Source organism: Pteropus alecto, unplaced genomic scaffold (assembly GCF_000325575.1).
Source record: "Pteropus alecto unplaced genomic scaffold, ASM32557v1 scaffold118, whole genome shotgun sequence".
NCBI classification, from domain to species: Eukaryota; Metazoa; Chordata; class Mammalia; order Chiroptera; family Pteropodidae; genus Pteropus; species Pteropus alecto.
The window spans coordinates 112,132-123,879 of NW_006440654.1; the positions used below are offsets into that span (position 1 = coordinate 112,132).

The 11,748-nt window shown below is 51.2% G+C and overlaps 1 long non-coding RNA gene across 4 annotated transcripts; it reads right to left on the reverse strand.

The window, feature by feature from the left end:
• Nucleotides 1–6,865: 6,865 nt before the first annotated feature.
• Nucleotides 6,866–11,748, reverse strand: LOC102879099. 4 transcript variants are annotated; one of them, XR_001517423.1, is made up of 4 exons: nt 11,676–11,748; nt 8,299–10,196; nt 7,584–7,727; nt 6,866–7,163 (listed from the first exon to the last, which is right to left on the reverse strand). It is a non-coding gene; the product is annotated as an uncharacterized LOC102879099 (long non-coding RNA). The 4 variants fall into 4 exon arrangements; XR_001517422.1 differs by having other exon boundaries at nt 9,891–11,742; XR_003048145.1 differs by having other exon boundaries at nt 6,866–7,110; nt 8,299–11,742.

Below are 11,748 nucleotides of genomic sequence, written 5' to 3' on the forward strand. Positions count from 1 at the left end.
ATTTCTCTTTCTATCATTTTCGTAAATGCACTTAAATTTTATACATGCATAATTAACGAAGTCGAAAGTTAATGTGTCTGCTTCCCTTCCATGTGATAATAAGAACTTGGAATACTTTAACTTTTGTCCACGTTGTTTCTGACCTCCAAATGAATGAGTCTGATTACTGTTACTACCCCATCTCACAGTGAATGCTTAGATTTAGCCGCGTGTTAACCAGTTTCTTTACTCGCTATTCTTTCTTGCATGTTACTCTTTCCTTCTGGGTTGAATTTTCTTCTTTCTAAAGGTACATACTTCAGAAATTTTTTTAATGAGTGTCTGGTAGTCGCAAGTTCTTTCAGTCTTTGAAATGTCTTTCTCAAATGATAATTTAGCCAGTGTAGAATTCTGAGTCAACCATTGTTTCCTCTCAATGCTTTGAAGATTATTCTCTCTCAGTGCTGTTTTCTGGGTAATTTTCCCAATTCTGACTTCCATTTCATTAATGCTTTCTTTGACTGTGTTTAATCTGCTGTTAATCCTGTCTGTAGAAGTTGTTGTTGTTTTTTTTTTAATAGTTTTCAGTTTTGATAACCATAGGTTTTGTTTCTAGAAGGTTTATGTGGTGCATTATCAAATCTGCCCACTCTTTATATGGTCTTCTTAAAAAGTTAATGCAATTTAAAATCTTCTTCTTTTGTCCTTAATCATTTCAAAAATATTTGCTTTTTAATTTCTAGTCGGTAATTCCATTATGTGAAACTTTTGGTGGTCTAATCCTGCTCTCACTCCTGGCAGATTATTTCTGTGAGAATTTTGTGATTTGGGTTACGAACTGGGGCGGGGCTGTATTTACGTGGGAACCCTGAGAGCCTAGATGTGCCCCTTCAGAGGACTGCCTGCCACTAGCCTGGGACTTCTTTTATGCTAATTTCTTGGCTTGGTGGCTCCAGGACTACAAAGATTAATATAATTCAAACTCCAGAACTGATGGAGACAGGCAATGCTTACAACTTCACAAGGAGGCTTTTCTACAGGGAGACGACCCCAACACTTTCTGAAAATTGCTTAAATAAAAAATAAATGTGCAATAGGAATTTTGACAACAGATCATTCATTAAGGTTTTTGAGTGTTACATGTCATTCTAAGTATGTGACTCGTACTAACTCATTTAGTTGTCACAAACTCACTGAGCAAGCTCATGTCTTTGTCCTCCTTGAACAGATGAGGAAGCAAAAGAAAAGAGCACAGACTGCCTGACACGTGGCCAGAGAGACCGGGATCTGAACCGCGGCGGTTGGCACATGATCAAGCCAATAAGAAACCTGCCCTGGGATTTCACCTCCGGTAAGTGAGGGAGAAAACTCTCTCCCCACTCCTGGGATGCGGAGGACAGAGGCGAACTCAGCAGCTACTGGTGACCAAGATTCTAGCCTTGAGGAGAAAGCAACACTGAGAAATGTCAACACGGACGTGAGGTTCTGAGGGGATTTGAGCCCCTAAATTTAGTCCCAGGAATCTGGCGTCACATCTGCTTTTTCTTGCAGTTGGTTTTAAGAGCCAGTAAATGTCGCTTCTAGTTTGAGGGCCCACAGAATGGAGAGGCCGAAGGGCCAAATTTGGAGCAGATGCCTGGGTTAGAATCCCAGCTCAGCCACCAAACACTCAGGGGGCCTGGGGACGCTGCTTAGCCTCCCTGTGTCTCTGTGCATGCTCCGGTATGTTGGGGGCACGGTAGGCATTGTTTCACACCCACGTTCGTTCTGGCCACACGCAGGCCTCGTTTCGGGTGTTGTGGGTGAGGCAAGGGGCCTGCCTTCGGGGCTCACCAGTCACTGCTGGCCTCCTAGGCCCCTGTGTGGGCCACATGAGATAAGTGGATGTAAAATGCTAACCGTGTGCCTGGTTGCTGTGAGCTGCAGAGGAGAGCCTGTGGCCCGGGCCTGCTCCCTGTGTCGATGCTCAAATTTTTATGATCATCATAAAGCTAGTTCGCATTTGGTTTCTGTCATCTTAACAGAAGAAGTGCATTCTAATGAACATTCTTCACATATAGTGGCAAACCTTAGAGCGAGGTGAAGGATGGCTGATATTTGTTGTTTATTTTTAGAAATGGCATTAGAGTTAAAATATTATTTTAACAGTGAAATTAAAAGTGAAAAATGTCTACCTAGTTAATTTCACATTTAGGATTCCAGTTACCTCTTCATTCAAGACCATAGGTTTTGCCCACATGTTTACCTCGCTTTCCACCCAAAGGTCACAATTCAAGAGCTCCGTAGGGGTTTTTTATTATTATTTTGGTAAAAAAAAAAAAAATTTTATATATATATATATATACATATACACACACACACACACACACATATATACATATAAACATAAAATTTCCCATCTTAACCATTTTTTAAATTTTATTTCATTATGACTTTCAAGCATACAGTACATGGGTGAGACATTTACATAGTTTATGAAACAATCTCATTTGCTTTTTCTCTCCCTGGCCGTCCACCCAGTGCGAACGGCGCCCCCCACGCTGAGCTCTCCATCCCCGTGACCGTCTATCAACTACGAATTTGTACTTCTTTACCGCTTCGCCTCTCCCATCTTGACCATGTTTAAGTGTTAAAGAGAACGGTGTGTACGTGGAAACGGTGGCCCCACGCTAGTGCCGGAAGACATCTGAAGAGGAAAGCCAGCGGGAGCTGGAGAGTTGGCCACGCCGCCCGGATGGCGCGGAGGCTGCTGGAGCGGGGCGAGCGCGCTGACTCCAGATCTGCCCCTGCGTGGCGTGGCGTGGCGCGGAGGGACCGGAGTGGGGAGGGGCTGTCACTGCAGCGAGGGCTCGGCTTTTTAAAAGGAAGAGTTTCCTAGGCCCATCTCCTCCTCAACTGTCTCAGCGGCCGTGATCCCTGGCCTGCTGTCAGCCCAGTGCCACCCGAGCCCCCTCCGAGGGGTAAATCCCGCTTGGTTCCTTCTTTTTGTTCTGGGTGGCATTCCATTTATGAAGATACCACGTGTTGCTCATCGGTTCGTCTGCTGAGATGCATATGTGGGTTGCTTCCAGTTTGGGACAATTATGAATAAAACTGCTATGAACGTTGGTGGATAAGCTTTGGTGCGGACTTACGCTTTCATTTCCCTTGGGAGATAGAACGGCTCTGTCTGACGGGAGAGTACGCTCACCTCTGAAGGACTGGAAAGCAGGTTCCAGAATGGTGGCGCCATTTCGCATTCCAGCTTTTTCCATCTCCACTTCCTTGCCAGTACTGGGCGCCGTCTGCCTTTCTGACTTCAGCCATGTCCATGGATGTGCAGCGGTACCGCCTCGTGTTTAAATTCACGTTTCCCTGATGACTAATGACTTCGAGCCTGTTGTCATGTGCTTGGCCACTCACATGTCTTCTTTCGTGAAGCGCCTGTTCCAGTCTATTGCCCACTTTTAAAAAACTGGGTAGTTCGACACTGGAATTTAGGAGCTCTCTGTAGAATCTGGATACAAGTTTTTCGCGAGACGCGTGTACAGCAGCCGTTCTGTGTGGCCCGCCTCTCCGCTTTCGCTCCGGTCTCTTTCAAAGAACAAGTTTTTCATTATTACAGAACCCATTTATCTTTTTTCTCCTTTATCGTTCTTATTTTTTGTGTCCCGTTTAAAAACCCTCTGCCTACCACAAGAGCACGAGTATTTTCTCCTGTGTTTTCATCTAGAGGTTGTAGTTTTAACTTTTATGTTTAGGTCTATGATTTGATTTAATGTTAATTTTAGTTTGTGGTGTCAAGAAAAAGTTAACGTTTGTATTTTTCCATTACGGATGTCCAATCGTCTCAGACTGTTTTTAAAAATTATTTTAAAATATTCCTCTGTTGTGGTAAAATATATGAACCACGAACTTTACCACTGGAATCAGTTTTAAGCTTATGCTTCTGTGGCCTTAAGCACTTCACACGCTCGTGCAGCCGTCACCACCACCCACCTCCGGGGCCTTTCGTCGTCTTCGTAAACGGAATCTGTGCCCGTTAAACAGTAACTCCCGTCCCCCGCCCTGCCCCGCCCCGCCTGCCCTCCTGTGACCACTGCTCTGTTTTCTGTCTCTCTGTGTGTGACGATTCCAGGGCCTCTTCCTTTCTGCTGAACGCCTTTGCACCTTTGTGGGAGACGGTTGGCCACATACATGTGGGTCTATTCCTGCGCTTTCTAGTTTTTCCCTTTTATCTCTATTTATATACTTTCTCCAGCACCACAGTGTCTCAATTTCTGTAACTTTACGGTAAACCTTGACATCAGGGTAGTAGAAGTCCTACGGCTCTGTTCTTTGTTAATCGTGTTGGCTGTTCTAGGTCATTTTCATTTCTATATAAATTTTAGAATCAGCTTGTCGATTTCTACAAAAACAGCTCGTTGGGAACTTGATTAGTGTTGCACTGAACCTATGACCTTATTTAGAGAGGATGTACATCTTAACAAAGCTGAGTCTTCCGTGCGTGAACGTGATGTGCCCTCCCATTTCTTTGGATCATCCTCGGTTTATCCTGGCAAGGCTTAGTAGTTCTCATGTAGAGTTCTTGCACATTTTTGTTAAATTTATTCCTAAGATTTTTGTTATTTCACATTATTGTAAATGAAATTTTAAAATTTTATTTTATAGTTCGTTGCTAGTACATAAAAATACAACGGATTTTGTATTTAAACTCCGTAACCTTGTTAAATTCACTTAGTTCTAGTTGCATTTTTATGGGTCCCTTAGGATTTTCTACATAAACAACCGGGTCATCCGCAAATAGCAAAAGTACTTCTTCTTTTTGAACTTTTATGTCTTTCGTTTCTTTTTATTGCCTTAGTGCAATGGCTGGGACCGCCAGGGCAGTGTCCTTACGAAGCGGGAAGAGCAGGCTCCGTTGCTCTCAGTCACAGGAGGCGAGTGTTCGATGTTTCACCACCAAGTATGATGTGACCTTCAGCCTTTTTTGTAGTTTCCCTTTATCAGATTGAGAAAGTTTCCTTCTAATCTGGCTGCAGATTTTTTTGTCATGTGCAGATGTCCGGCTCTCTTAAGGGTCCCTTTCGAAACCTCACCCAATGACTCTGCTTACGTCTCCTTAAGCAGAACTAGGTCTGGCTGCAAGTGAGTCCAGAAAATGAAATTCTTTCTTAGGTGAGCACATGGCTGCCCCCTACAAAACCAGCTCTGTGAAAAAGGCAGGCCAGATGCGTGTTAGCACAGACAGCTGTAATCGGCGCCCCAGGCATGCGTTCTGGAGTAAGTCATGTTCACTCCACACTTCTAACCTACTATTCTGTTGCCACTGAACAAATGCTGTTTTGTAATTTTTACTCTTTCTGTAGGCAATTTGTTCTTTCTGGGCACTTTCAAGACCCTGTTGTCCTTAGTATAATTCAGCTGCTACACGATGCACCGGGGCGCTATTTTGGTTTTGGTTATCCTGTTTGGCACTTGTCGTGATTGCCGAATCTAAGGAGTTAAGTCTGTCATCAAACCTGGAAATTCTCCACTGTTATCTTTTCAAATCGTGTGTCTCCTTAGTATCTCCTATGAAAAATACATTCTGCCTCATGGATGAACCTTGAAAACAGGTGAAGTGTAATAAGCCATTGCCGACAGGACAGTGTGTGAGTTTACTTGTTTGAAGTGCCTAGAACAGGCAGAGTCGTAGAGACAGACAGCAGGGTCGAGGTCGCGGGCGAGAAGAGTCAGTGTTTAATGGGGACAGCGCTGTTCAGGACGATGGGAACGTTCTGGAGATGGAGAGAGCTGATGTCCCCATTATGCACATATGTAATGAAACTGAAGTTTTTTAAAAGATTAAAAATATTTTAACTATGTCAGACCTTCTCAGTCTGACTTCTGCAAAACGTTCTTATCTCCTAGTCTATCTATTTCATGTTCTGGGTAATTTCTTCAGACCCATCTTCCAGCTCAGTAATTCTCAGTTGTGTCTAGTCTGTTCTTTAAGCTGCCCATTGAAATTTCGATTATTATGTTTTTCGTTTCTAAAGTTATAGTTTGTTCCTTTTCAAATCTATCGGATTCTTTCTTTTTTTTTTTCCTGATTCCAGTAGTTTTTCATTCCTTGTTCGGGTTTTTAATCTTTTATCTCTGTGAATATTTTTAGCATACTTACATGTTTCGTGATTTTACCCTGTGATCTGATTTTGGCTGATCCAGTCTGTAGGGACCTGGAGGGACCGAGCTGAGCCCGCACTCATGCAGAGCTGGTTTCATCTGCTCCTGCTCGCCGCCTCGATGTGACCAGCCTTCAGCCACTTCCCCTGAGTCCAAGCCACCCAGGTGGCATGTATTTAAACCTACACCATTTGAGAGTGAGTCTGTACTCACAAACTTTGAGGGGAGATTCAATTTCCATCTTGCGGTGAGGTCGTTCCAAGGTCCTTCATTTATCTTTCCTGGAAAGCAGGAGGTTTTTTTCCTAGTCTTTCTAGCTTTTCACTGAGATTATGGATCTTTAAAGTCCTGACTTTGTGTGAGAATCTAAAGTCCACCTCTCACACTGCATGGGCCCAAGCCCCTGGCTCTTGTCTCCTGCGCAGCCATTAAAACCCAAACCTTTAAGTTCCTGGTATTGAGGTTGTCCCTAATATCATACCTGCTTAGTCAGCTGCTCTTCGTTTCTGCTTCATCTCGTGTCCCTGGGGACATCCCTTGCTTTCTCTACAGCTCGGCTATACGTTTAAAAGAGTGCTTATTGCGATTTTGTCAGCATTTCCAAGTGCTTTGTGATAGAGGAGTTTTAGATTACGTTGGCGGAACAGTTATTCAGCCACAGCGGTCAGCACATACAAGTGTTTAATGATTTCTTTTGCTTAACAGGTAATAAATGAATGCAGAAATGAACAGAAAGACATTCTGCGTTTTAAAACATTTATACACACCACAGCAGGAGGCATGAAAGACAGAGCAGTGACCAGAAGAGTTCCGCCTGGTCAGCCACGCCTTTTCGTTCCCTGAGGACCTTGGCGTCTTGATCACGGGTTGCCAGCTCACCCCAAGCTCTGACGTCATCCATCGATCCCTCACTCCATGGCCGCCCAGTTCCTTGAGCGCTCAGCTAGGCTTTGGGTGTCGATTACAGACCCACGTGTGGCTGGTCTGCAGACAAGAATTTAATACGTGGAAGCCGTGGCTGCAAGGTCCCTGGAAGGCTGACAGAGCACTAGTCTGAGCACCTGGAAGGAGACACAGTCTCCCCACAGCGCCGCGGACCTCGTCCCCTCAGGCCTTGCTCCTTTGCCACAGTCGGCAAAGTGAGGGGTCAGAAAGCCAATGCCTGAGGCCGGCTCTGACACACCACCCCTCCTCATCGGGCGGGGCACGCCACAGAGCTCTGGGATCCACCTGCGTGGGACAGTGCACTCCTCTCCCGGCCGGACCCACAGGCCCTCTTCACTCTTCCAGGACGACCGTTAAGTCCACGTGTCTCAAATGGCTGCCCTCCTTTTGGCCTGGGTCCCTAAGTGACTATGTGGAGCGCAGCCCCTGTCCCTGCCCGCGATGCGGACTGGGCTTTCTGTGAGCAGGAAATGAACATCTGTTGTGCTAAGTCACTGCCGCCTGGGGCTTACCTGTCGAAGTAGCTGGTGCTTCCTGGACTGAGGCAGGGGAACCCTCGGGAGCCTCCGGGGGTGTCCCGCCCAGAGAGCCTCTGGAGTGAGCACGCGGTTGCATCGTCTGGCCGCCAGTGTGTCCACCACGCTGTGCCTTAAGAACTGGGGAATTAACAAGACAGACTCATGTACCCACTGTGTCCACTGTGAGATGCACAGCGGCCCAAAATGAATGTCCTGTCTGACCCCCAAAGGCCCCCTTTGGTCAGTGGGCTGGCAGGGGCTAGGGCGTGGACAGAGTCTGGGAAAGTGGGATGAGTCTGGGGTCCCGTCCCCGCAGACCCCGTGCCCCCCGCAGGGGAGGGGGGCGGCACAGCCCTGGGATTTTCCGCCAGGTCTTTCCCGCTGGCAGCGGCTCCAGCCTGCGAGTGAGTCACGTCCAGGATGAGGAAGAGGGGTCGTGACTCTCCGGCATTGTGACTCAGGCCTGGGCCGTGCTCCTGGGACCGCGGGACTTCCCAGCACTACCCCCTCCTCTGACACTGCCCTGTTTTCGCCCCAGGGGTGACTCCGTGGCCAGTGAGCCCAAGTCCTCTGAGACCACGCCATTCCTGTTGGCCGTCACAGGGACCACAGCGGCCTAGCCACGTGGCCTCTGCCACCGCACTCTGTTTCTACCCTCGAGCGGCTGGCCCAGAGCCCATTGGGCGCCCCTCCCTGCACCGGAGCGCACCTGCGTGTCCGGGCGAGGCCACCTCAGGTCCTCCCAGGATGGCTAGAGAACAGCCGGGCTGGTCGAGCACAACGTGGCCCTCGGATGAGCCTCTTCCGTCACACTGAGGTGTTTCCAGCCCCTCGGCTCCGTCGACGTGGGCAGTCGTGAGCCCAGGTTCTGGTCACCAGAGCACAACAGCCAGCAGTACCCAGTTCCTGTGCTGCTGCCAGGCACCCACCGGATGGAGGCCCGTCTTCCCCGACAGCTGTGCCTCTGGCCCACGCCCACATGGTGGCAGCAGAGAGCCTGCCACGGCCAGGCCACGCCACACGTCCGAGACCAGATGCGAGACCTCCTCGGGAGGCCAGTCCTGAGCCCACCTAGACCCCTGGATGTCCCACACCTGGTCTGGCAGACCTTCCTCTGGCACAAAATTAGCATCGTGACAAAATGCTCAGGCGATGATGTGATGAACTACAGTGACAGATTTGTTTCGGGAACCAGTCAGCCACCTCTCTGGTGTCGTTCACAGGGGCGTAACCTGTCACCAGGAGTGGTTTCTGTACCTACTCTGAAACTGATTCTCCTTCCTGCCCTGAGCGAATCTTTGAGGTGGTCTCTCAGGGTCGTTCCCCTTGCCATAAAACCTGCCCTCTGCTTGCAACTTGACTCTGACGGTTCTTCGGTTCTTCGGTTCTTCGGCTCCACACCTGCTTGTCACCCAGATAACCCCTCAGGGCCTCAGCTAAGATGTCCCCGTGGGAGACCCTCCCTCCCTGGAAGTTCTGTGGCCCCTTCCCAGCACCCGGCAGCACCCCACCCCAACAATAACAGCAGTGATGACACAGACCTGCCACATGCCGGCAGGGGCTAAGTCTTGCTGTATTCCCCACCCACCAAACAGGATGAGTGCATTCGCCATGATACTCCATCCATTTACGGGGGCCCAGTTCACACCTGAGCAGGTGGGCGAGAAGGAGCAGGGATCTGACAAGTCCTCACTGCGAAAATGACATCCCAGGGGACTTGAAGGAGGGGACAGAGCTAGCCATGCCCTATGGGTTAGGAACTCCAGAGTTGGCACAGCATAGTCAGGGCCCTGAGGCTCAAGGATGCAACTGACCCGCAGTCGGGCAGGGGGTAAGGGACAGCACCACACACTGCCACCTCACAGCAGCCACGGCACTCCTGAGCAGTACTGCCCCATCTGCTTGGCACCACCACCCTTTCCGCGAGGCCTCCTGCCCCCTCACCATTTTGATGGGGGCTGCAGGCTGACTTTATTCAGGGCCACCGCAGCAAGTGCTCAAACCCCTGTGATGACATTTTGCAGTGGGGGAGGGAGAGGTGGCCTCAAGTCGGATTACAGCGTGGGCAAGTGGGGCTCGGTAGTGACGGGTTTCAGGACACATTACCCCAAAGTGTGGCAGTTGGGCATGCTGACGATTTTAAGGGAGAGGAGTTGAAGAAAACAGACCCCCTCAATCCCCGAGCCAGGCCATCGAACCCTCATGTGAGAAGTGCCCCAAACCTGGAGGAAAGGGGGCAGACAAAGGGAGAAATGGGAACAAATGCCTTGCAAGGCCCCCCAATTCACCACGTGACCTCACCTCCTGACCTATCATGTACTCCTGCAGACCTGGCATGAAACGCTCAGGTTTGACTGTTCTTGTGGGTCCCCGTGGACTGGCGAAGGCTCCCCTGTCACGTGACACTTGTGAAATTAACAGACGTGGATGCTTTTCTTCTGCCGGTCCGTCGTCAGTTTAACTGTCGGATGGAGCAGGACCTGAGGGTCAAGGGAAGCTGTCTCTCCCTGCGCGGGAGAGGAGAAGGGTGGGGGCAATGGATGATCAGAGAGGAGACATCTGGGTGAGGGGTTCCAGCTGAAGGCGGGCGGGGTGGCCGGACGTCACCTGGGGAGGGCAGGGGGCCAAGAACCTTATCGGGTGTTGAGGATGGAGAGTTTCACCCGAAGCTGGGTTTTATGAGGAAGGGCACCGATGGGCTTGGTCGAGGCCTCAGGAGCCAAACCGAAGAGTGGTCAAGCAAAGAATCTGTCACCTGCCACTCTCCCCTCGGCTGAGGCGTGCACCCACCAGGAGCACCTGTCTGGGACTGGGACCAGCCACACGACCTCTGGGTAGACCAGGTGGGCAGCAGGAACGGTGGTGGTCGCTGAGGGCCAGGAGGACGGAGCAGAGGGGGCGGGCAGAGGCCTGAGCGGTGGCCTCTAGGATCCCAGGTTCCGACGTCGGCTGGGCTCAGGAGGCGTGTTCTCCCTGCGGCAGCTCACGCACACCGCTCACCCGCCCAGGCCGGGGAATGAGGGCGTCTCTCACCCCTGCTTCTAGATCAGAACCAAACCCTCGCCCTTCCCCATCAGGCCCCTCTATTCACTGTGGGTGGTGGTTCCAAATTAGCCATGTCCCAGGGGTCCAGAGCCACTTCCCGACCCCAGCAGGCTGCCTGCCGTTGGGGCGCTGTCCCTCTTGCCAGCTCCTGTGGCAACGTCAAAGAGCTCACAGCTCCAAAGCCTCAGCCGCCCACAGAGGCTCCGCTTTGAACTAAGGCGACGGGCAGCCACGCGCCTCCTCCCCCACCCGGGTCGGGCTGGGCCAGCCCGTGTGCGCACACCTGAGCGCCCCGCGGAAGCAGCGCCAGCCGTGTGCATGACGTGACAGCGCGGGAGGGCTCTGCCCAAGAATCAGGGCAGGTCCTGGCTGCCTGGGGTAGCTCTCTGCGCAGCCCACGGGGCCGGACGGCTCTGGGCTGGTTCCCTTCTAACTCTAACGCTCAGCGCCCACAGGCCGTGATCGCTCCAGTAACAGGGTCAAAGATTTTGGGGCCGCGGACAAACTTCCTGTCCCGGCCCTCACCCAATCCTGCGCCCACGCACAAGCCCAGTAACCACGCTGGAATGCGACGGCAGGGCGACGGGCCGGGGACTAGCCCCCTCTCTGCAGTCGGGGCCCTTCACATCGGCCCCCACAGCCCCTCGTCTTGAGCTCCCAGTCGCGTCGGGAAAAAGCCAGCTCCCCAACAGGGCTGGACCTCAGTGGAAGCCGTGTCCTGGGCCCCACCCGGGTCCCAGAGGCCTATCCACGGTCCCACGGGCTCCAGGGTCAGGAAGCGCGGGAGGCCCTTCCCAGCCAGGAGCCCAGGTCCTACTGCTCCAGAGGGCAGAGGGCGCAGAGGGCGCCCTGAGCTTACGGAGGGACCTGAAGCCAGAGAGCGGCGGGGGTGACTGCCCTAGGGGAGCCGCTGGGGGGCAGTCACTGCAGACTTCAGGCGGGCTGTCAGCGCGCAGAGTACGAGACCCACCTAGCAAGCCTGCGGACACCTGGCTTTAACTTCCAGACAGCTAAACAAATGGGACCAAAAAGTGAAGTCACCTGTCCAAGCGACACGGCCAGGACCAGTCAGCCCTCCGCTTCCGATGGGTCCTTCCCACTGGTGCGCCCTGGA